Below are 26732 nucleotides of genomic sequence, written 5' to 3'. Positions count from 1 at the left end.
CCTAAAAGTCTTCCAAACTGAAGACCCTGTAAGGGCATAACAAGACCCTGATAATAGAATGAGGCAAGAAAAGAATGTGGACGCACACAGTCACACAAAACAGAGAAGAAAACAAGCCAGAGGGGACGACCAAATCAGTCAGCTGGAGAGAGGAGGAGCTCAGGCACCAAAACACAGAGGATCAAAAAATAGCAAAGCAGCATGTTACAGATAAAGACTGCGATCAGCTTACAGCTGGACAACAGCTGCACACATTATTAATGGAGACAATGGAATCAATTGTGTGCATTAATAAGGGTGTGTTTTTTAGTTGGTTGGGCTGGGGCTTGCAATCTATGTCCCCCGGTGCCTCCCCGCTCTCTGGCTATAGGGGCCCCCGTGCGGTCCTGTTGGCACGGGCCTGGTGGCGGATGCAATTCCCCGGCAGGCGGTTGTTCTCTATCTGCTGCCGTGCCGGCTCCCGCGTCTGCCGCGGCGGGGGTCTCGGTGTGGGGATGGCTGGGTACTCTCCCTCCTTCTTTTTACATTTCATCGCCCACTTTAGAAGAACATAAAGATTCACTCAAGCATAGGTGCTATCTCACCTTTTCACAAATAGTTTGAGTGAATAAATGAAGTATTTCACGTGTTGGTCCGAATGCATAAGTGTGCGTGTGTGAACATCAGTTTTATCGTGAACATGTTAAAATGTTTTGTATGTGGTCTTTTTTGGAACCTACAGGTATGTTTGTGGCATTTGGGTGTGTGTGGACATATTACTTATGAACCTGACTGTAATGATAGTAAACATCCAGCAACTTGGTGCCTTATGGGGAAACGTTTATATGACACGTTTGTATAAAAATTATTTGGAGAATCTGTCATCTAAGGTTGGTCAATGGGTATCACTTGGAAATGATTGCTGGCTTTATTGGACAGATATCAATCACCAAGGGAGGCACCTTGAAAAACAAGCTTTGTCTTGTAGCGGCTTTTACTTTAAAAAACAGCTTCCTGCTGTGAAAAATAATGTCTAAAATTGAATGTTAAAGTTATTTTATTTGTGGACCCACTGAAAAGTTCACCAAAGCATGGCTTGGAATCACATGCATTCATTCTTATGTTGTGTAGAATGATTACAGAAACCTAAATCAATATTTACAATTACTGGACGTTGCGGAAAACACTTGATAAGGTTGCAGAGTCTTGTTTCAAAGCTGGAGTAGACGTCCTATTTGATTTCTGCTGGAATTTGTTTCTGTCAAAGCTCATTTTCTGCAAAGATAGGACAACCCTTATCCTAATAAGATTTCTTTGTCTGGACATAGTCAATGAACAAGAGAAAAATATACATCCTAATAGGTCTCCTATACATCTCTGGAACAATCCTGTGGATTGTACTGTATTTGGTCTGTTTTCAGACGTAACATGCTCAGATGAGAACCAAAGACAATAGCAGATAAAACCACTTGAAAAATCTAGCAGTTCCACACACATGATGCTTACATTGGTTCCTCCCTTTGGTTCTTGTCTTCTCTTGGTTCAGTGGATTCACACTGAAGTAAACCACACCAGAGTTTATATGCAAGTAGACTGAGACTCTTGTTCTTGAGAGGACCAGAGCTTTCACATCTGCCAAACCAACTGGACCATCAGGGGAAACCAGACCTAGATCAGACCAGGACCAAAGCTGAATTAGATGACATAAAATCAGTTATAAGACAAACTACAATTTCTAGCAACAGCAATAACAAGAGTACAGGATGATGATCAACAAACAAAATTCCTAACATCTCTTAAAACAAAAAACGTATTAGTGACTGAGAGAGCAGGAGAGACAGACACAAAACAGAGTAACATGTTAAATAAAAGACAAAAGAAATATAAGTTAAAGTTGCAACAATAACATTTACATTCATGAGTAGAAGAAGAAGAGAATAACCAAAGGAAAGGTCCACAGCAAGGAAAAAACCTAGTGCATCTAAAATATCCCCCTTTATTTAAAAAAATACTAAAGCATCACTACTGTTTTGAACAGGAGGCAAGTAGAGAAAGATTATCTCTTCTAAGAAATATCCACAAAACTACAGTGCATTTAAAACCAACTGAAGGTTTTCTAGGCGAGTTTCTACAACAGGCTGATAGTAAAGAACGGCATCCGTCTAAGCTCAAAGTAACACATGCATGAACTGATAAAGAGCAGGTAACAGACACGGCCGTCCTATCTTGTTCTAAGTGCTGTCAAAATGGCAATCATGCCACGCCCATTTGCCACTTTCCAAAGATCACCAACATTGGTGTTCCGGGGAACAAGGAACATTCATTAAATCTGCTTTTCCCCCACTTTGAAAACCTTACTTTACACCCTGTTCAGATTTGAAGAGTTTTTACTCCATCGTCTCGTGTTGATAGGATTAGGCCTGTCTGAGCTGTAGATGGGTCTTTAGTGCAAGACATTTTCAGAAGCAGGTTTGATGCAAAGGTTAAACAAAGCAAAGTGAGGTACAGTTTTTTTAGGTCCACTTTCTTTGATCTCCTGAAGATTGGTGGCTTTTCTTTAAATAATACTGCTGTTCACCGGACTGGGCCTTTGTACATTTAAGGCCTTAGTCATGTGCACCCGTACAGCGGTAAATCTTATTATTGTTATTATTAGTAGTATTTAATATTTATTTATTTATTTATTTATTATGAATCTCATTTTGGATAATAATTTCAATAATAATTGTAATTATATTTTTTTAATAATTTAATATTCTTAATAATTTAATATGAATGTCATTTTTTATGTCTTTTTTTGATGATATATAGATTATTTCTGAATGTCGTTTTTTGTTGCCACAGATATATGAAATTTCCCCATTGTGGGATTAATAAAGTCATCATCATCATCATCATCATCATCTGTCTGGGTGCTGCAGGTTTTTGGGTTGCCTGGGCCCATGGAGGGTTGTAGAGAGGAGTATCTTAAGGGGACCACAGGTGTGTCTTGAGGTCCCCTTGAGGCTCATTTGTCTTCCTTAAAGGACATCATGAAATGGAACATAGGATTGTCGAGCATTTGGTTATTAGTGTATCGTGAAGTTTTGTAAGGATAGTGTAAGGTAGACGCACTTAAGACAAATGGGCAATGCTGTCGTACAGTGTCCCTTACAGTACACTCGGTGATAGTAAGGTGAGTGCACTGGCCCATAATTGACACGGGCCTATGTAAGCAGCATAAACACTGCATGAACAAGGTGTGAAGGTGATACATACAGTAAGTGCCCATAAGACATCTGATACTGAGACAAACTACGCTCTGATTGTCTTATTAACCTGATGCCCGCAACATGTCCGTAGAAAATGTGCATAAACATTTTCACTTTACAGGCTCAGTGAATGGTGCACGATCTTAAAACTTCCAGTTGGCCACCTGCGTGCCTTGTACAGGTATGTCCATTTTTCGGCCCTGCAGAGCGCAAGCTACCTGCAATGGCAGTTGTGACTAACCAACTCTCACCTAAATTCAATTTCAATGAATCTAGATCGTAGAGCCAAAATTATTCAGCATTGGTTGGTAAAAGGACTTAAATGTTAATCTCCTTATCATTTCCTCAATTAAAACCAGTTTTTCTCTCTACTAAAAGGGCCTAAACCCAGGCTGCTGACTGAAACTATTATCAACAGCCAGATCCTGTTGTCTTTGTGCACCCCCACCCATCCACCTTTACACACCCACAACCTGAATCCATAGGTTTATCTTAAAAACCCTTGTGCTATCTTAGATGACCCCACCCTTACTTTGACGTGTTCTTCCTACCATGACAAAGGTGGATAAAGGTGGAAAGATTTCATGTAATCCATGGACACCAGTGAGGATCACAAATCATTGAAGAAAAAAGGTTCAGCGCACTGTCTAGTGGGTCTAGATGACCCAACTCCAAATGTTATAATGCCTAGGATAGCACAAGGGTGACACACTCACTGTTTGAACTACTCATCAAAGGGTGCCTGTCAGTCAGTACAGTGTGAGAGAACACAAATGCAGAGAAACTCCCCAACTCAGGTGCAATGCAGAAGATTCCAGTCACTCAGACCTTAGTCAATAGGCATCAGCATTAGCTGTACAGATTAAAAACGGTGGATAATAAAAAGAGGTTGTCATTTATTTGGTTCCTGTCCTGATGTGTACTCAAAGATTCTATGAAAGAATGATAGACAAATCCTGTGGTCACATGTCTCGTTTTTTTTATTTTAGACTCCTCAAGTAGATTTTCTTCTAATCATCAGTGCTTTGGTTCAATAAGCTTGGTGATCATTAATCACCGGATTGTTTGTTAAGCTCATTTATTGAACATCAGCCCTGGTCTTATTTTTGTATTGCTTTCAGCTTCATTCATAAATTCACTCCAACTTTTATTGTTGTATAGTGTAGTTGTTTCACGAAATCTTCTTGCACTCTTTTCTGAATGAACCCTTTAAGATTATTGAAGCATTGAAGTGACTTTCTTCCAGTTTAGACCCTTTTGTACCGCCTCTGCTTGTGCCTTTTTTTCCACACAATTTGGGTCAGTCTGGACACAAGCCTCTCAGTCTTTCACAGCTGAGTGGAAGCTGGAGCTCCTGCGCATCTTGTTATCCATGTCTCAGGCCTGTGCGGCACCCTGAAGCTGACAGGCGGTCATGGGAAGACAGCTCTGCTCCTGTCTGCACAACAACCAGCTTTGTACAACAACAAGGAAGCTGTTGCAGTGAATCAGCTCCTGTGTCCAGTGCATAAGGCAATGATTCATCCACAGAGCCCCTGACAGTGTGGAAGACCCCTGGCTGTCCTGCAGGGTGGGGAATTAGCTGCTGATGGGGGGAAACCCATTTGGATCACACAGCAGCATGCAGCAGAAATGCAGAGGAACTTTGGATGACACTTATCGATTAAAGTGAACTGCAGTGCATGTGCAACAGACAGATGATTCTTCAAACCAGAAGCTGCTGATGTGTGCAATGTGTGCAATAAAGTAAAAAACCTTGGTGTGATTTTAGATGCAGATCTTAACTTAATTTATTTTATGTGTTGGGTTTTTGTGTGTTTTTATTAATTCATTTATTTTATTATTATTTGCATTTATTTTCATTATTATTACATTCTTTTTACTTTGTTTATTATTTTAACTATTATATATATATTTTTATCTTATTTGTTTTATTCTTTCTTTGGGAAGCACTTTGAGATGATATGAAGCATGAAAAGCGCTATATAAATAAAGTTGAATTTGAATTTGATGTTCTTTTGAAACGGTTTCATTTGTCTTAGTGGGAGTTTATTATGCTATCCTCATTAACCTGTTACTTGTTGGAAAATACCAGGTGACATGTCCCCGAACATCATTTCCAGCTGCAAACATCTGTCACAGTTATGGATAATCAGGGGCAAGTATATGGGTTTTCTGCTGATCACTAGTATTACAAGAGCTTTGACAACAATCCCAGACAAGCATTTAGGGGTGTCAAACTGCAGGCCTCCAGGGCCAATCTCTTACTGGTTTTCCAGAAACCTTGCCTTACCTGGATCAGGTGTGTTTAGCCAATATGGAGCTTCAATGGAAGGTTGGTTGGGAAACATGTTGGACACCGGCCCTCGAGGCCTGGATTCTTATGCCTCTGATTTAGTCAGTTCATCACAATTTCAACGTCTTCAACATTTTGAGTATGGAAAGCTTCACCTCCTTCAATAGGTGTTGGTTTTAGATATAAAAAAAAAATTGTTTTCCCATTATAATTACCATAAACTTTCCATAAGGCCCTGCGATGGACCATCCAGGGTGTACCCAACCTATGCTCAACTGTAGCTGGTATAGGCTCCAGCATCCCTGTGTCCCTCAGAAGGATTAAGCAAGTTAGAAAAATGGATGGATCCAAATTTCCATAACAGGGATCTCCATGAAAGGCTCTGAAATTCAAACTTTTTGGGACTATTATGTGCATGGATTTGGTTATGTCAGTTGTATTACCTTCTGTCAGTCACACCAGGTTAATGTTAGTGATCATCCACAGCTGTCTTCATTTTTCTTAAATACCCTCAGTGTTTTAGTGTCTGGTTTTCAATTATTCCTTGTCAGGTCATCTTTGCTTTGTCACCTTCCTAGCTTTTGTCATGTTTACATTTAATTAATAAACCTTTAGGTTTTTGTGATTTTCTTTATTAAATGTTGCTCATGCTTTTTTGTTATCAAGATTATATTTTTAAAAGAACATAAGTAAATAACTGTTTTTTCTACAGACAGCTGTGAGCATATGTGCCTTAAATGTGACTGCCAGCTCCTGACTTGTGCTGTTTTGAAACTGATGACTTCATTATACTTCGCCTGACCTTGTCTGCATTCTTCCCACATCACCAGCAGACTGATTTTCACATGTCAACCAATGGCAGCAGGTTTTGTTTAGATCCTTCCTATTAAGACTTTCTTTCAACAAACTCTTTTAGTTTGTTGAAATGTTTATCCAGACTTTGAAGGGTGGAGCCAAAGTCTTTAAAGAAACTCAAGTCATTTCCCAATGGATAATTCAAACAAAAGTCAAGCAAACGTCTCCACAAGGCCTACAACACAAGAGCTAGTTAAAATAAAACCATCACACAAACTAAAATCACAATCACAAACCTTTATATTAGATACAGTAGGAACACTTTTCTGAACAATCCCAAAATATTGATCTGGTATATTGATACCAAAACACACTGTGACACATCTTATGCCACAGTTTACTGTTCCATGGGATCAGCCCTCCATGTACCCCAAATAATTTAAGATAAGGAACACCTTGTCAGTACATTTACCTCTTACATTATAGAGTATAGCTGTTGCGTTCTGGGCTTGTTTGCATTAGTTCTGTGAAGAACTACAAAGTTGCATATTGACGACGTCACAGCAGCAACGCGGTGCGGACACAGACAGCAACACACGTGCTGGGAGCAATCTAAGAGGTGTTTTCAGCTAAGTTACATTAAAATGCTTATGCAAGTAAATAGTTTGACCTTTGTTTTTATATTTGAGAACATAGCAATAGCTAAAGATAAAAAAAAAACATGAACGCGATTAACAAAATATAACATGCTAATTTGTCTGTAATTAATGAAATGCGATTAGTGTGATAATTTAACATCCCTAAAATTCAGGTTAAATGATGCAAAATGCATGCGATTGCCATATGGGTGTAAATTTCCAGTTGCGGTTGCTGTCATCAGGTGACACATTTCCCAGCGATTGGAGGGATTCTGCTCCGTTGGCCCTGCGACCACAGCAATGACAAATCGCTTTGATAAACCAGTCCCAAGGGTTCGTGGGCTGGTTGCATTACTATCAAACATCTAGACATCATGGGGTGGCTGCATCTGTTCACAGACGTCTGGTCCTCAGCTTAGTCTAAGAACATCCCAAAGAAAAGTCGTGAATCATCATATGTATGACCATGTGTGTTCTGAGTCTCTGTGTTCCGTCTGCAGGGGCAGCAGGTTATTTTTGTAGACAAACTGAGGGACTTGCCCTTTTCCGGGTCAATCAGCAGAAAACTTTGAACCAACAAACAGAAAGACCTTGAAGCATGTTTACATGATCTCATCTCACATAACTGGCTTGCAGTTACCACATTGATGGTGCCCTGTTAGCATGCTAGCAGTCGGAAGCAGCCTAAATGCAGGGAGACGAAGAGTGTTGACATATTATTAACACAGTCTGCAGGCTCTTATCATCACACTTGATTAACTTCTGGATATTTTTACCCCCCCCCCCCCCCCCCTCAAAAGCCCCCCCCCCTCAAAAGCTCACAGTGGCAGGTCTGCAGAAATGGTAATGTGCCTGTGATAATGAGATGAGCTGGGATTTGCTACAGTCTGTGGCTTCTGCTGCTGCCATGATTGTTTGTGTCACACAGCTAAGCTTGATTGCGGCCGGGACAAGCCAGGCGTCGCCCGCTCTGGCTGGCACATGTCACTTCTCATGTGAACATGCGGGAGGCTGCTGGTTGCTGTGTGGAGGCTTCAGTCATTCTTGGCAAATATGCCAGGGAAATCAAAGAGTGTTTTTCATTAAAAGGCGAGCGGCGTCAGATAAATAAACGAATCTTCCTTGCCGCATGCAAGGCTGATTGATAGACGCTGTAATGATTCAACCTCTCGTGTTTTCATGAAAGCTTCCACTGAATCGGCTCAGAGCGCTCTGCCAGCTCTTTCAAAGAGAGGACGATTGATGTGGCTCCCCCATAAATTTAAACTGTCACCCAAGTATCTGATCAAAGTTAAGCTACCTGATTAAAACCTGAAAAGGCGGGATGAATAATTGAGTTGCGCCGGATTGCTGAGTGAGAGCTGCCTGAAATCCCCAGTGAACCCTACTATTGTCCTCCTTCCACAGCCAGCATTTCTGAGCAGACCCCAATCTAAAAATAATTGTTGGACTTTTGCTCTGCTTCATGCATTCACTCCCTCACAACATACTTACTTTGACAAACTACTGCCCATCTGCTACACTTTATAAATATTGCTATATAACTATATTTTATTACTGGTAAATTTGACCTGGAAAATCTGACACTACCTGAAAGCCGCTCATTTTCAGAGGGATTTGGTTCCAATGTCTTCAAAGGTCAGTTTTGTGCTAATCGACCATAAAGCTTGAAGGATTGGTTGATTTTTCCTTCGCAGGGATGGATGTATGCAAAAAGCACTTAGTGGAAATGCATCCTCATCTTTTTTCTTTTCCAGCAGGGCAGACAGAGAACATAGAAACAGAAAAAGAGCGCCTTTATATTATTATTAGAGGCAAAAACATATAAAGGTTTGTGATTGTGATTTTAGTTTGTGTCATGGTTTTATTTTTCTTAACAGTAAGCTCCACTTGCCTCAAATAAATGTCAAATTCCTTGTAAAAACTTGGTGTGTAACATGAGGGACAGCAGATACACTTCGCTGGTGTAGTCCGTTTTATCTTTGCCCTCTGGACCAGATGTTCTCCAGCTTTTTTTTTCAACTAACTTCATTCATCTTTAGGCCTCTTTGTTTTTAGGTCGGTAAAAGCTTTTCACTTGTGTTTCTTTTTGCGTGCAGGTGTCTGTTTGTGTGTAAGTGTGGAAGTATTCTAGTGCTTGTACACGTGTGTCTGTGTGCACACTGTGTGTTTGTGCGTGAGCGTGCTTGTTTGTGTGTTAATGTGTACGTGTGCAAATCTGTGTGTGCTTGTGTGCGTGCCTATTTGGGTACATAAGTGTGTGTGCACTTGTGTGTGCATGTATGTGAGTGCACATATGCATGTGTGTCGTGAATGTGAGTGTGTGCAGTGTGTGTGTGCGTGTTTGTGCATTTGAACGTACATTTTGCCAGTGCATGCGTGGGCATGCAAGTCTGTTTTTGCATCTGTGTGCATGTTTGCACGTGTATTTAATCGCACGGGTGTGAGTGTTTGCAGGTGTACATGTTTGTGCATTTGAACGTGCATTTTGCCAGTGCATCTGTGTGTGTGCACGAGTGTGTGCTTGCATTTGTGTGTGTGTGTGTATGTGTGTCTGGCTTTACTGGAATGATCAGGAATAAATTGGACTGTAACAATCAATATTAAAGCTTGATATTTATACTTTTTCTTTTTTTGTAGCGCTTTTAGACAACCTCTGTTATGAGGTTTTGCTCAATTTAAACCAAATAGGTTTATATTGAATTTTTGATCTGATTTTGAGCTGCTCTTATTGTCAAGCTTTTTTTCCAATAAACTTGTTTTTAATAGTTAAATTTCTAGATGTCGTAGGTTTTACTCTCAGTCTGATGTTTGTTTTTTCTCTGCACTTTCACTGACTTCCTCCCCTGTGAACCCTCATGCTTGGGCGGCTGCAGACTTGGGACCTGCTGGAACAAATCTTGATGCTTTTACACAATGACGCGCCGCTTCAGTGTTTTTGCGCGTCATTGTTTGGCAGGCAACTGTGTTCCGAGCTGCTGCCCTACATTACTCCAGTGTTTAGAAACTGAAGGTGGAAGTGGGTCACAACCCAAACGGAGCAGGAATGCTGCCTGCAGTAAATCCAAGCTCATTCATAATCTCCTAGAAAGTCTAACTGAAAACACAAATTCAGTTTTTTTATGTTTTTCCATCCTCTGAAACCTCATTTTCAGACACATTTGATATTAATTTTTTATGCTTATCTGGCAACCATCTCTGTTTTTATTTAAACACATATGTATAGATTAATTCTGTGTTTATTACATTGAAAGCCAAATGTATACCTTTGAGTGGCAACATCAATTAAGAATTTATAATTTTATAAAACATTTTCACAAATTCAGGTGGATTCATAACCTCTATTTCACATCTCATCAATGTATCATTTCATGCTTTATTATGTTGTTAGTGTGTGGCAAAAAATATGCATGTTCACATGCACAAACACACACACCTGCAATAAGTGTGTGTTGGGGGTCATTGTATGTATTTTATAGTCTGACTTATTTTTGTCTTGCTTTTGGTTTCTAAAATTGGAAAATATAAACCTGCATTAGTCAGAAAAAGCTATACAAATAAAGTTTGATTTGAATTGATTTCTTGTTCTGAAAAAAAGCAAAAAAAATGAAACTGCAAACAATACAAACCTACAAAAGAAACACAAAAAGACATTTATAAGACAACATTTCATCTGACAGGTATCACAGTGCTGTGGGATCACACAGGTTTGGCTGAGTAAAACCTGGTCAGTTTTTGGAATTGCTTTTGGATGCTCAGCCCCATTTGGCCCCTGCTGCTTCCATCTGCGTATGAGTGCAACAAACAAGCCCCTTGGTCTTTAATGAGCTGCAAGCCGCCCTCAAAGCTTCTGCTGCCTTCAAACAAACTGGAGAGCTTTTAAAACTGTTGACCCACTTATTGTTATTTTCAACAGTTCTGTACATTTGCAGAGTTCAGAGGAGCCTTAAGGAGGTTTGCTTTCAAATCGTTGAACAGGGGAACTCTGGGAGCCTCATTTAATCCGCAGCCCCTCAGCTCAGACCTTGAAACATCGGCTCCTGACCTTTCCATGCAGATTGCCATGGTGACGGTGCACCAAAGCAGCAGGAGAGCCTCCCCCTGCACCGACACTTTAGGAATTGTGTTTTTACAGTGTTTGAGGTCTCCAGAGGCTTTAGATTGAGAGCTACGCACACGTCCAGGACACCGAAGAAAGTGAGCTGGGTTTAAACCAGCATGTGGCTTTGTCACCCCCCCCCCCCCACTTAATGCGTTGAAAACATGCAATAATGTGTGAAACCGCTCACTTCTGGCTTCAGGCGGAGAATAAATATTTCTTTCAGATTATCGTGGATTACAGATTACATTTTAATCTTTCCAACGCACAAAGAGCAAACATTTATTACAGCAGAGATTTCTGTCCTGTCTTCTCAGATCTTTCTATTCTTGCTCCTCAAATGTCTGTTTTCTCCTCTTTTTCTGTGAGTTTTCCATTTTTTATTTAACTTGTCTTTGTTAATTTTTTTGTTCTATTTTGTGTTTTGCTCTGTCAGTCACACCAGGTTCAGGTTTAAATTCATCCACAGCTGCTGTCATTTCACTTAATGACTCTCTGAGAGTATCTGGTTTTTAGCTCTTCATTGCCAGATCGTCTGTTTTGTCACTCTTTTATGTTGCTCCATAAGTTTAGCCATGGTTCAGTTTATTTATTAAATGTCTAAATTGCTGCCACCAAGCATGGGCTCCTGTATTTTGGCCCCTAATCCTTCAGTTCCTGACAGAAGAAAAATTTAGATTAACTTGTATTTACCTGAAAATAAACCATGAATGAAGTAAAATTGTTTACCTTACCAAACACATAAAAAAGATTTAAACTACTATTTAGAATTTGTCTGAAATGGGGACTTGGGAATTGAGGTTTGGGACTTCTGAATGAAAATCCCTAGTTTAATAATTGGTGCTTTATTTTATCGTCAGGGGTAAAACAGAAAAGCCCTTTCCACAATGTTTTGACATCTGAAATATTAGGACATGGGAGTATAACTGCATGCAGAGCTTTCATGAAAACTCTAAGGTGATCTCACCTTTCTGCCTTTTATTGAATTCATTAAGAAGTCATGTTTTGATTCTGAAAAAGTTTTTTTTTTCTATTTTTTTTAACTTCTCCTGTCCAACAGCTGAGCAAACAGATGAGACCTGAAGGCCTCTTGCGTTGGACAAATTTTCCTTTTACTACATGGGGTTATGAATCTTCTAACACAGCAGATGTATAGGAGGTTGATTATAGAACGGGAGGGGGGCAAAATCATGAAACATCATAAAGCATCAAGTCCGACACAAACACACATACATGCACACACACACCCTCACAAACATACACACTTGCATTTAACAAGGAAAGTGGGACCTCGGACCATCTATCCCCTACCCCATCCCTGGAGGGGGTTACCAGGCCCCTGGCGACGGCGGCCGTGTCCCTTGGGTGCTGGCTTTATGGACCCGGCAGCCCTCTCTCTGGGCAGGGTGAGGGATCCCTGAGTTCTCTGGCAAGACCAAGTGCCAGGGATCACATCACATCTGAGCTTGGGGGTGTCCGTGTCCCTGTGGTGTGGGTTCTGGTCCTGGCCCTTGAGCACTGGGCCTCTCCAAATTTCCAACTGTGGGCGAGCCTGGTGGGGCCATGTTCATCTAAATGGACAAGCATTTACTTTGGGTCCGGGTTTGTCAGCAGTCACTGATATAGGAACTGCATTAGCCCTTTTGCTATCCTATGGGGTCCAGATGACCCAATCCTGACATTGACGTGTTCTACCCACCATGACAAAGGTGGATAAAGGTGAAGAGGATTTCACGTAATCCATGGACACCAGTAAAGATCAGAAATCATTGAAGAAAAAAGGTTTAGCGCACTGTCTAGTGGGTCTAGATGACCCATTTCCCTATGTTAAAGTGCATAGGATAGCACAAGGGTTACGAGAAAAAGATGGACTGTCTGCAAAGAAAAGAGTCATTTTAATCAGCTCTTATTTGTTATGTGTTTGAAATTTTGGCATTAAAGACACCTTTTTCCATGGGTACTCTTAAATTTTAAAGAATGATCAGCATTCATTTAACCTCTAATATTAAAACTGTAAACTGATACAATGACGAGTCGCCTATGCTTCTGTGGGAAAGAGCCGACTTCTGTTTTAACTCTGAGGCTCAAAGGAGCTTGTAGGTATTAATAACCTCTGCTTCTCGTCATTATCACCTCACCACAAATGAGAGCAACAGCAAAACACGCCCTTTAACGTGATTCATCCACTTTCAGCCACAGTGGAACAAAAGCTGCACAAAAAAAGATCTCAGCCTATCAACAGATGGTTGGGATCCTCCCGTTAAACACAAGAACAAGTGGGTGTCTAGTAAGTTGTATAGATGTGTGTGGATGTAGCAGCTGTTTCAGATTTCTGCACAGATTAACTCAAATGTGTTGTTTTTCATCTTTTATAGGCATACTGACATTTTGCCAATTACTTTAAAGTTGGCCCTGAAGAAACCTCACAAAGTTTTCGCCTTTTTTTCCAAATTTCTGAGCCAGAAGACAAGATGAGAACATTTTGGGATGGAAATTGGACACCATTTACAAATCTGAGACTTTTTGGGAAAAACTGTGCATACTTTTTTGTTCAAAATATCAAAAACTTCCAAGCAAGACCCTGTGTCTTTCAATAAGAAACTAAAAAAAAGACATTATGCAAACTCAGGATAAACATCAGCAGTTTGTCGTTGAACGTTGCAGCCTGGCGAGAAGGGCTCTTGTCCTAGACAAAACCCAAATATCTGTGTGTCATCAACCAAATACGTGACACCAGCTTCCACATACTTTACTGCAGATTTTCATGAATGCCATATTCATCCAATGAATAAAACTTTGGATGTTCCAAAACACTTGCCATAAAAATATGATCATGTATATCATTTAGTGATGGGATAGGGTTGAATCATTAATGTTTGTGCTTTCCAAGTATTTATGAATGTTGATTAAGGTTTATTTACACTGTTGTTTATTTAGCATTTAATTTCATTTAGTCTTGAGTGATGCTAAATTCATTAGTGTGATTGTAAACCAATTTATCTCTTTGCAAGATTTAACTTTTTTAACAGAGTGACTAACTTCCTCTTGAGTTTGCAGAAGTGTTTCTGAGTTTTGTCAGATTTCTTTTTGCACTTTAGCCCAAGGGCCGTTTTTGTACAGACGTTATTGTTGGTTTCTTTGACTCTTTTTCAAGTACCCTGTGTTTGTCTCCTCTATGAGAACCTATATTATTTTTATTTAAACAAAAACAGATGAAGCCATGCAAAGATGTTTTCCCACAGGTGTGAATAGACGCGGAACTTCCCAGGCTGTCACCAAAGACATGGTGCTACTATAAACGCAGTCTTGACTTGTATAAGAGACTGGAATGAACGATCCTTCCCCCCTCAAGTTCCAAACAGGAAGTACCTGCTGGCTCCAAGAAGCCAAAATCCCATTGACCTCTACTGAGAAATAAACAGCTATGACTCAGTCAATTTGTTTGTCAGAGTACTATTCTTGTTAATCCTAATTTTTTTCATGAATTTTTTTTCTTTATCACAAGTTATTTAAGTTATAATCTGACCATGTTTAATAGAATCATGTGGCAGCCCCAGTGTTTCTCATGTTCTCCCAAGCCCACTTTCAGTGGAAGGGGTGTCGACTTCAAAGAAGTTTACTCCTGATTTGCAACATTAGTTACCAGAGAAATGTTGAGTCAGACTGACTCTGACCAATCTGAACTCAAGCTGTCTTCAAGTTCCAATGTGGTGATGCCCATATCAAAGAAAAATGGCAACTGTATTTGTTTTAATTTCACTGGAGCTGGAAGTTAAGGCATTTTCTATGGGTGACATCACATACACTCAGTCCGGTTCTCTTATACTGTCAATCGTCTTAACCCTTTAGATTGCGCAAAAAAGTATGTGGAGATTTTGTGCCTAATAATTCTCTAAGACAGGAAGCTTACTGCTTCCTGTCTTAGAGAAGCTTACTGCTTCCTTAGACAGACATTTACTGCAAAAAAATTGTTGGATTAAATTTTTAACTGGCATCAGGGCTTCAAACCTTTCTGTATTTGACTGGAAACCATTGTAACATGTTGTTTTTGATTTGGAACATTCCAGTGGATATGGCTGAAATGGTCTTAGATTATTCCCTCCCTTCTCTTCAATTCCTCTGTTTAGTCCTGTTTGTGTTCACACTAAAGTGAACTGCTCTAGAATTAATTTGTAAGTGAACAAAGACTCTTATTCTTGAGAGGACCAGATTCCAATATTAGAGTTTTTACCTATACTCAAAATGCTTTTACAGACAACATGTGATCTGTTTGCAGAAAAGCAAACAACCAACAAGTCCTAAAAGATAATATAACTGGAGTTTTTAATTACCTTCATATTCAACAGGGAAATCCTTAAAAATGTTTTCTTTTTCTTGAAATCAAAACATTCTGGGAATATTCTTTAGGGTGTGGTCCAAGTGTTGAGCCTTGAGGATACCCATGAGTCAGGATTATATGCATAGATTTACCAACAAAGAAAATGGCACAGAGAAATAAAGAACTGACCAGGATGCCAATCCACTTACTGCAAAAACTGTATGGATGGTCTATTAAGATCAAATGGCTCTAGAACGTGTTTATCCAGACTCATCATTAAGATGGCTTTCAAGGCAGTTACCAGTGCGGTTTTAGAAGCATTTTATGCCTTCATGTTTGTGATGATCTTTCCATTAGCGTCGGTGTCACTTTTGTCTAAATTTACTCGTTTTAAAATCAATAAACACGACCAACCTAACATCGTAAACTGGCAAATTTGTTTATTTTCTTCATGGCTGGACATACTATGAATGAGCTACTTGCAAACATCATGGTTGAGATTCCCTTATTGAAAAAGAGACACTTACTAAATCTTTTTTAGACAGCCCATCAATGTCGATGATAATCCAGTCTTTATGGTGAATGATGACATGAATGTGTATAATCTGTGACAATAACAATCTTTGTCCATGAAACCAAATGGTTCATAGCTCCAGCTTGGCAGTAAAATCTGCTGTGGTTGCTTTGTTTGTGATAAACAGTCATGGACCAAACTGTGAGTCAGAGAGCGTCTCAGGTCACTTTGCATGTAGCACCATGCCGAGGTGTGGAACTGGAGGAAGGGTGGGGGGACTTCACTGCTTTAACTATCTGCACTAAAGCACATGGTGGGCAAGAAAAGAAGAAGCAAAAGCCCAACGATTCTTTCACCGCACTGCCAGGAAGCTCGGTTGGGTTTAACAGGGGGGGCAGAGTCAAAGCCAAGAGAAGGGGAAGGGAAAGGATATCAAAACGCACCAGGTGTGCTTCGGCGGCGTGCTGTGTGTCAGCGTGGCTCAGTGCCAAACCCGACAGTGGATTTTCAGTTTACACTGCCGAGCGTTTTTGTGTCACCATGCTGTTTGTGTTTGTTGACTCATTCACTGATCCCTGGCACTTGGAGCAGTTCCTGCATCGAAAATAATGTTTTGTAAAAAGATCCGGGTGACAAATGACCAACCACTCTCCGCCCTTATTCTACAACAACTATTCTCAGATCGGATTCACTTTAAATGACTTTCGATGTGGACCAGAGCTCCTGTAAATGAAATTACCTGGCAAGAGTGTATTTGCCAAGAGACTGGTCTGCCAAACTTGTGGAATAGCTTGCTAATCTTTACAGCACTGAGATCTGCCAGAGCTTAGCAGCTAATAAAGGTAAATGATGGCGATTGTTTATGTCAACACTGCATGGGCCAAAGTGACAGCCTCCTCAAGGAAGCAGTCCTGTGGCAGCTTTGGCTCTGGTCTGATCAAGGCATGGGTCAGTTCTGTTCCTGGTCCGAACAAGACCACCGATGGTCTTCTTTCTTTGGTGGGTGTTAAAAGCCTCAGTCCCTCTGAAAAAGGTCTATGCAAGCACAGTAGCACGTCTGCAGAGGTTTTTAGATAGTAAACATGCACTTCCTTCTTACTAGTATACTGAAAGCTCTGTTTCCCAAAAGATTTTTGTCTCTGCCTGAAAGCAAAGTACACTGTTGGCTGATAATAGAACACATGTACCAGGGGTGAGCAATTACAGTAAAAATTGTGAGTAAGTGTATTTCCTCAAACACAAATTTCCTGTAGATTACATTACAAATTATTCCTGTTAGATACGTTAAGCCTCAGTCACAACTGGCCTTACGCGTGGATATGAGCTGTCACTTGCACTACAACAAAAACATCTTGAAAATGTTTTGGATTAGCATAAAAGTAGATATCAGAACAAGAATGGTTATTCTAATAAACTAATAAACTAACAAAATAATATAATAATGACTGAGTAATGGCTCTTTATTTCTCAATAGATGCCTAAGGGATTTCAGCTTTTTGGGACCCTCGGTCCAGTTCTCTTATCCAGTCAATGATCCTACCCAACATTGGTGATACAACTTTTAGGTATTTTATTTCCAAATTCTGTTTGTTTTTAAAAGTGCCGTTCTCTGCAGGAAGTCCCGCCTTTGTTTGTAGCAGCACATCAATGGTTTCCTTCATGCATTAGAACATTAACGCAAAATGCACAAGCAATGACTAAATACCCAATTCAGTAAAACCTTTGCTTATTGGCACAAGCAATTGAATTTAGATGTATTTAGTATAAAAAGTGTTAATTCCTGTTTTTAGAGCTAAATTCATGCTAATACTCTTGGACAATGACATTCCTAAAGGAGAAACTCTTGACGAACGTCACATGGATCCTGTTGCAGAGGTTTTCCCATCAGACAGTCTGCCCCTCCCCCATGTGTTTTTCACACTCATCTGTTGTATGAGCCAGACGACTTCAAACACGTGCCACCCTTCCACCGCCTCAACTCTCTTCGTATCAGCCTGTTTCCCTCGTCCGGCCCTCCCCGCTCCGCGCTTGTGATTTACTCAAGCCCAGGAGACATGTGATCGCTCTGCTGGATACCAAGAAGTCAGTGTTTTCGGAGGAGGAGGAAGAGAGGGAACAAGGAAAAACAATCTGACATAAGCAGCCAGCGATCAGCACATTCTGTTCACCCTGAGAACGTGACCACTCTGCCAGAGGACAATGATTCTGTCCCCAGCAGGAATGTGAGTCAAATGAAGTTCTCAGGCTCATTAGAAGAGAGTCTCAGGAAGGTACTCCTTTATTTATCAACTGTAAACACCTGAGCTTTGACCTTTCCACAGCAGTAACCAAATAAAAAATGGACTAATCATGTTACAGGTTTTTCTTTCTTTCAAAAAAAAGTAAAACAAACCCAGAAAAATGATGATCAGGAACATTAAAAAATTGTTTGACAAATCCTCATACTACTGAATGCATGAAATAATGGTAAATACCTTCTTAAAAGGCCTTGAGGGTTCTACAGTCAAAGTCCCATTTACCCAAGCACACACACATTCACACACTTCTGGCTGCTCATACTGTGCGTATGTGAGAAAGGGTAATGTTTATGTCCAATGGGAAAAAAGTCAAACTATTTTAGTTCAAAGGGTTATGTAAGAAGCATGCTTGTTTTGCCTGTGGGTGGTGCTGTTACCAGAATAAAAGCGTTAATCTTTCTTCTTGGCATGTTTGGGATGCTACAACACCATTATGGTACGTTTCTGCGTTTAATCACTTCCCTCCGTGTTGTTGAAAGGGTAAAATAAAGGGGCTGCAAGATCTGCCACCGATCCAGATCAGGTGAGGAGACAGCAGAAGAAATGCCTTTGACCACCAAGGAAGATATGCACTCATACTGTCAAATCACATGACTGTTTTTACAATATTATGTGGAATTGGATGCATGTGTACAATAGAACACAAAAAATATCTCAAAATAATAATAATAAAAAAGATTAAAAATTGAACTTATCTTGAAGCATGAAGCCAGAAGTCCTTCCGTCAAAAAAAGTTAATTTATCCGCACTTTCTGACCCATATTTACTTTTAGCGTAGTTTATTTGAGCAACTGAAATGTCTAATTCTAACTGATGTTTCATACAGTGACATGTGTTACTACCTGAAACGTTCACAATCAAATTTCTGAAGCTTACAAGAATCTGAACCATATCTGCATCGTAAGGTTAAAATTTCAGCCAGAATTTTATTCATGCAGGTCTGGATTACACAGAACAAAACTAAAGTGTTCTCACGCTCATGGTTTTTGTCCTGAGGGGAAAGGTGTCTGTGAGAAGACTGACGACACAATCTCTGCTGACAGAAAATCATCCCTCTGTCAGCCTGAAAAAGTGAATCATTTACTTGGTTAAAGAAGTATTACTTAAGACTCCATGTTGTTTACGGGAAAGTATTCAATGAATCAGCAGGTCTACAATGTCAAAATTTGTGCGGTCAGTTGACTTACATGATGTATACACTGAAAATGTGGGCGACCAAACATGTAAACAATATCAGCTGATCCACTCACCGCTGTTGAAGCTGCAAGGACAAAGGTTAGGTGAGCAGTCTTTGTAGTTATTGGCTGCAACGCATTGATTTTTCCGTCTCAGACTAGCAAAGGCCATCGTCTGTATTTTAAAATACATCACCTTGACAGAAATTAACCATTGTTTCAATCAGGGTTTCATTTCATGTTTACATCCAGGGACACCAGCTTGTATGATTGGGTGCAAGCAACCCCCGCCCGGGAGGAGCAGATAACTTGAAAACTGGGGAATGACAGAACAACAAAAAAGTACCTTTTGTCAGTAAACAACACAGCAGTTAGTGTTGACAAAGTAGCAAAAATGCTAATTTTGGGGGCCCCAGAGCAGTTAAGGAGCGTAGAGGTAGAGGGATGTCCTCTGCACAGAAGAAACGTCTGAAGTTAAATATGTGACAGTGGAAAAAATAGAATGATACAATTAATCTTCCTTTCAACCCATATATATCCATTCATACTTCCACTTCTGAGATCCCAATCCCATTAGCATAATCAAAACTTTTCATAAAAACCCATTGTACATAACTTTGTCCATGTTTTCTGTCCTGCAGTGCATCATCATTCCACTAGGGGCGGGAGAATGGCTTTTCCTGCTCATTTCAAAATGGCTACTTCCATTCCATTTCAATGGCTGTGTCCGAATTCCCATCCTAACCCCTAACTGCTAAAAAACTATGTAGTCCGGGACCATCTTGTACCCTGGATTTTGAAAGCAAATTCAGAAACCATGCTCAAATTTTTTTTTTTTTATTGGCAAATATGACGTCACAGATTTTACAAGGTGAAAATCTAATTAATTTTAGAGTTTGACAACAACTATTTTCATTGCGTTTCATGCGTTTTCATCATTAATCCACTATGTTCTCATGATGAAAACGTTGATGATTTATCAAAAAAATACATTTAAATACATTTTATTTCACAAAAATTGTTCGAAAAATTGTTCGAACGCAATGTTTTGTGGTCTATATTTGCACACTGTTTTTTTTTGCTGGGCCTTCTGGGAAATTTCTTGAGCACTCTATTTCAAAATTGTTGATTCAGAAAGCTCTACAAAATGGCGAACGGACTATATAGTGCACTATCTAATAAGTAGTGAAGAAATTTGGACATAGCCTGACACTTTTGGTAGGCGAAGTTGAGCTGATTTTCAAGATTTTATGAAAATAACTCATCTATTGTTGTTCATTGTTACGTGGATCATATTGGAGATGGTGGGTAAATAAGGTGCTTTTTTCTGAACAGTCATTACAACATTTTTGTATCTCATATTTATATGTCATAAAAACAATATTGCAACTATTTTTGTGGATTTCATCAAAGCGATTAAAAAAACATCTTGATTCCCCAAAATTAAAAATTTCTGTCAGTTCTTTAGTTTAATGGGCTTAACAGGGTTAATTACCATGATCGGTTTAAAATTGGCCCTATACACTCATGCAGGATTGTAATGTTGAGATGGATGTCTCAATATTCTTCGTCTTTGGCACTTCAAAAGTGTTAACATGAGCAGAAACGATCCACTCTTTGTCTTCTTTTGTGGAGTCTCAACCTCCTCAGAAAACAGACATTTAAGTGTAAAGTTGGGTCAGTACAGGTCAAGACCAAGACAGTTGCAATCCTTCTTTACAATCATAACTTGTGTACACGTTACTTTTCTCAGTTTTACAGCAAATTCAGACAGAAACGCACAAATACCACATTTGATTTAGTTATAGGTATAACACATAAAATTCTCTGTAAATCTCTTTGATAAACATGTTTTTTTAGCACATTCAGACCTCAACCAGTTCTTGATTGGATAATTCTTTGTATAAATTTTTCCACTAATGTTACTGTAGCTCCAGCTACAACAACGATCAAGTCATCCACTGCCTGTTCTGATGAGTGCTTGGTTGGTCACAGTTGTTGACTAAAGATGTCACAACTATTGGGAAATTACTTTTTCCAGAAGTCAGGAAGTTTTGCATTGTGTTTACTCAAAATGCCTCTATAATAGGGCTGGGTATCATTAATAATTTCCTGAATTGATTCAATTAACCAGAGCCTGGATAGATTCGATTAACGATTTCTTTATTTTATTTTGATCCACTCGATTTGATTTTAAATGCACATGGATTACACATTTAGACATATTTATATGGAAATAAAAATAATCTACACGTGTTTTGAAAATATTTATATTAATCTGATACAGTTCCCATACTGTAAAATTGTAAAAAGGAGAAGCTCCAAAAAATAAGTACAGATCATTACGTTCTGCATCTCCTGGAGGGCGTTTTAGTTTGGCCACTAGGTAGAGCTTACGCTATAGCATTGCACTTTAGATTTTAGCAAAAAAAAATGGTGCTTTAGATCACAAAGGGTTACTTAAAAAAAACAGGTTATGCATTTTGATGACAAAGTTCTTCAGATAAGAGCTTTTCTCTCTCACCGTTTTTATAACCTTGTTTTGCTAAATTGGCAGAAGAGACCATTTTGTTTGTGGAGACGTGCGGTGACCTGTCACTTTGAGGGAGAACAGCAGGAAGCTTGTTTTTACAGAATATCTATCATGAGTCTTCCTTTCCACAGATCAACAGCGTGTCACGGGCTCTGGGGGCTGCTGGTTGTCGTGGCCACGAGCAGCGAAGCCAAACACAAGTTTCCTAACATGACCTAAGCGAGAAGAGAGCAAACAAAATAACAGGGTGGACAGAGAGCATTCCAAGAGCGCTAAGAATAGCAAAGTGGACCCTGTGCTCCCGTCACCAAGTTCACAACTAGTCTTAGGCAACAGGAAGAGCGAGAGTCTGAACACGTTTCCAAAGTGAAGCTAGGTCCATGTGTTTGTGCTGAGGGGGAGTGTACACCACCCCCCACCCCCCACTGAGATCATCCACAGATAAACCAGGCTTGGAGTTAAAGCCACAATTTCAAAGTAAAGCTTCTTTCATGTGGACGATCCGCTTCAGCAAAAGTGATTCAAGTTTAAACCGAAGAGCAAAAATATCCAAACTGATTTAACTGTTTCAATCTTGGATCTGACAAGTCTTCCAATAAGGGAGGAAGAAGGATCCATTTTATCTCATGCATTCTAAAATATTATAATCTAAAATAACATAATACAATTTAATCTAAATTAAACACGTGTTCCTGACAATGACATTCAGGTGAAGGAAACAAACAGCACAGCGGAAACAGGAGTCAGGTTTTTCAGGCCAAGACAGGCAGCACATCGTTCTTCTACATGAGATTGAATCTCCTGTTTTTTTAACATTTTATAAATATATAGTTGAAAATATTGTCCACCTTAGGTACGGAATGCAAATATGCTTCCATTCAGCAACCTTTCCTTGTGTTCTTGGGAGAGGACAACATTTCCCAATCTGATTTCTTAAAATTGTTTCTTGGTTAAAACCTTTAACTACTTTTCTGCTTTGTCATGTGGAGATCCTACAACTTCTATCTATTCTGCTAATGCGTTTCAAAGCCTTGGTGTGGACAATCTCACATATGTTCAGGAAAAACTTAATTTATCTAGCTTGTCCCACTTTATCTGTGCCCTAGTTTACTTAACAGCTGGAACTTTTTGATTCTAGATATGTTTGATGAATTTATGTTAATCACGTTAAGATAACAATTATAGACAGTTTGGACTGACCCTAATTCTATTTATTTCTAGTAAAAAAGGGGCAGAAAAACTGCAGATTTTTCTTACTTGTGCTCTTTTTTTTATCCATTTGCAAACTATACCACCAAAATGTGTCCTAAATCTTGGTGGTATATTTTATTTCACACTTACATATAAAGTAGTGAGAGCAGACATAACTTACATCAAGAGTTCCCCAGGGCTATATTTTGGTTCCTCAAATTTTTCACATTAGTATGTTAAAACATGCAAGAAACCTAAACATACATGAGTTCTAAAGATATATATCTTTAATATTTAAGTCCCATAAAAATTAAAATAGACAACTGAATACTTATGAGCTACTTTTAGTCAAAGAAAAACTCTAGCTTATCATAGCTTTAAAAAAAAACTAAGCCAAAAAGCTGAAGGTAATCATAGCTTTAGAGTAGAACCTTACAGTTACATTAAAATTGGCCAGTCATATTATCATCCATTCAGTCATCTTCTTCCGTTTTATCCCTTTCGGGGTCACAGGCCTATCCCGGCCACTTGTGGGCGAAGGCAGGGGACACCCTGGACAGGTCGCCAGTCTGTCGCAGGCTAGCCAGTCATATTAGTTTTAACAAAAGCTATTTTGATAGAACTATTTGAACATGTTTGTTCACGCTTCAGAAGGCACAAAATTGTAAACAATCCAAGAGCTACTTGGGTAAAACGCTGCTTCTTCCTTCCTCATCAGAACCAAGTGCATGGATCACATCTGATCGGGTCACTGTGCTGCTCTCCAGTCTCAATCTTCAAAATGCTTCTGCTGGCTCACGAAGAACTGGACTGGAACATAACTGATCCTTTGTTAGTCTGGGGGAGCACCTGGAACTCTCGGATCACCTGGAACAGGTCCACTCTCTGTTCCCAGAGTTACAAAGAAACAAGGTGAAGCAGCTTTTAGATTCCAAAGGTCTGGAACATACATAAACTGGCAGGTCACTTAAAACTATCATCTGTTGATTTTTATTTCTTGCCTCTTGTGTTAATTTGGAGCAACATCTGAGTAATATTACTAAAGACAGATTGTGTGGCTGATGACTTACCAAATATTTTTGTCCGCGTGTTGTGCCTCATTGTTTCTGTGAGCTGCAGGGCAGCCGTGTTCAGACAACAGTGTCCAGGGAAACTAATGACCACGGAAAAGCTGGTTCCCTTTTCTTTGTAAGAAACTACTTAACCAACAAACTCCAATACCAGCAGACCTGACAGCTCTACAGCTGAAGCAACTCTTCAAGAAATAACTCCTGCCATTTTACTGTTTCCCTGCAAACCTCTGAGTCATGGTGGAATGCACCGCTGTTCTCTGAGGTAACTCTTATTATAAATATGCAAATATGTTTTGCCTTCTCAAACTCCCTCCTGCACATACAGTCCTCATCTTTTACAGTCATATTTTACCTTTTCCTGCTTGTTGTTGTCAATTTGCTTTCACATTAATTACTTTTTACTTTAGGTTTTTCTTGCTTTTACTTCACTAGATCCTTTTGAGAACAAACACCCTCCTGTAACGGTTACTGTGCAGTGCTACAGATCAACCTAATGCATGGGACCTATCTGAATTGATTTAGGAATCTAAGAAAAATCCGATCTAAGGAGAACTTAAATGTCACAGTTTCTGTAATAACCTGTCATTAAAGTCCAGTAAGCATCAGAACTAAACGGTTTTGTCTCCTCAGCACTGGAGAAACCACTCCATGGAGAGGAAGAACACACCGATAAATCTCGAAGACCTGCACAGCACCAGCAGCTGTTGTTTCTGCATGAATGTTTTTCTTAATTAAGTTCTTCTTCAGCACAAAGATTGATCTTTCAGATAACTGTAAGATTCAGTTAGCAGATGAACATACTTTCTTAAGCTACATTGATACAACCTTCGGTAACGTATGTTCAAGCGACCACTTTCAATGAAAAGTTTATGTAAACCTGCGTAAATGCACATTTCGGGCTTTTCCGTTCTAAAGTCTCGTGTTCAGATGTAGCTACACAAGTATCTACGACCGTTTTTGGGCTCTACGTACAAAATGAACAGCCATTAAACATGTGTTGCAAGTAAGACTAGGTTGAACTAAGACTAATAGACCAAATCAGGGATTCGCCAAATAGACATACAAAATACAAAATTTACCCCAGCTGGGTAAAAAACACAAAACTCGACAACGAAATGTCGACCCTGCCTACTATAGGAGGGAGTCATGAGGTACTTTAAGGTAGTGACAGTCCAGTGTGAACCCCATGGACCAGAGGTGGGCACTGAGGGCCGCATTCCTGCATGTTTTCCAGCATACCCTGCTCTGGCATGTTCTAATTGGCTGGACACACCTGAACCAGGTAATCAGCCATGAGTAGGGCAAGATTATTGGCTGGACACACCTGAACCAGGTAATCAGCCATGAGTAGGGCAAGACTATTTGGAAATCATGCAGACACACCGGCCCTCGAGGCCTGGAATTGCCCACCCCTGCCATGGACTGTACGTGCATCCTTCTAAATGTGTCACATGTGCGGTGTCTAGCCACAGGTTGGCGTATTTTGTCACTATAACCACTTTTTAGTCAATTTGTTCACATAAAGACTAATTAAAGTATCTTCAGTTGATGTCATGCCAGTCTGAGGGCACAACAAAGAGCTTCTCCACAAGAGCGCAATAATATATTTATTGTTTTCTGGTGCAATCATTACAGTGGACACTTTTTAGTAAAAAAAAAACTCAGGCAAACTAAACCACTGGAAAATAAAGCACAAACAAATATCATGAGAAGTCACAAAAGCTTTGTAAATTGTTACTGACTATTCCTCTAAAAAAGTTGCTAGGAGCTCCTGTTTAAATGTTTGGCATCACTAGAGCCAACATGTATTGGTGTCTGTAAAATAATTTAGTATTAGGGTTAGTCAGTGTTTGTCCCTGACAAGAAGAAGTTGGGTGACAGAAGTATCATCATTGCACCAGTTTCCTGTTGCAGCTTTCTTTTTAGCTGCTACCAGATCCTTCTAATGTTTGTTTTCAGCTTCAGTGTCTGGTTAATCAACCAGACCTGATCCCTACCTGATCCTGATGCAGACCCAATCTTAACCTGATCCTGATTCAGATCTGATACTTGATCATGATCTGGACCATACTGATCCTAACTTTTTCTTGATACAGAACTGATTCCAATTGATCCTAATTTAATCCTGGCCTAATCCCGGCCTTATCTTGACCTGATGCAAACCTGGTCCAAAATGCATTAATCTCTCATTAAGATAAGATCTATTTCTGACCTAAACTAGAGCTTTAACTGACCCAATCAACACCTATTCCAGACCTAATTGAAACCTAATTCTGAGTTCATGTAGACATAATCCAGGCTTGATTAGGATATAGAACCAATCCTTAAATAGATTAGATTTTTATCTAGATCTGATCCTTACCTAATCCAGACACAGTACATACCTGATCCAGATATAAACTTAACCTCTTAAGACCTAACATCACATTTTGGGTTATGTTACCACAGTATTTAATTCTGCTTATCTGGGGCCCTGCGACGTGTGTAGAGGGTTACCTTAGCCAGAGTCTTAAGAGGTTAAACTACATTCAGATCTTATCCAAAACTGGTACTCATGGATTTCGGACTCAGTT

The 26732-nt window shown here is 39.6% G+C and overlaps 1 long non-coding RNA gene across 1 annotated transcript; it reads left to right on the top strand.

The window, feature by feature from the left end:
- Positions 1–18590: 18590 nt before the first annotated feature.
- Positions 18591–25417, top strand: LOC105355109. Its single transcript, XR_909603.2, has 4 exons — positions 18591–18710; positions 23805–23998; positions 24206–24421; positions 24790–25417. It is a non-coding gene; the product is annotated as an uncharacterized LOC105355109 (long non-coding RNA).
- Positions 25418–26732: the final 1315 nt, after the last annotated feature.

Source organism: Oryzias latipes, chromosome 11, assembly GCF_002234675.1.
Source record: "Oryzias latipes chromosome 11, ASM223467v1".
NCBI lineage: Eukaryota > Metazoa > Chordata > Actinopteri > Beloniformes > Adrianichthyidae > Oryzias > Oryzias latipes.
The sequence above is the reverse complement of the archived record's forward strand: the minus strand, read 5'-3'. Positions and strand labels throughout refer to the sequence as shown.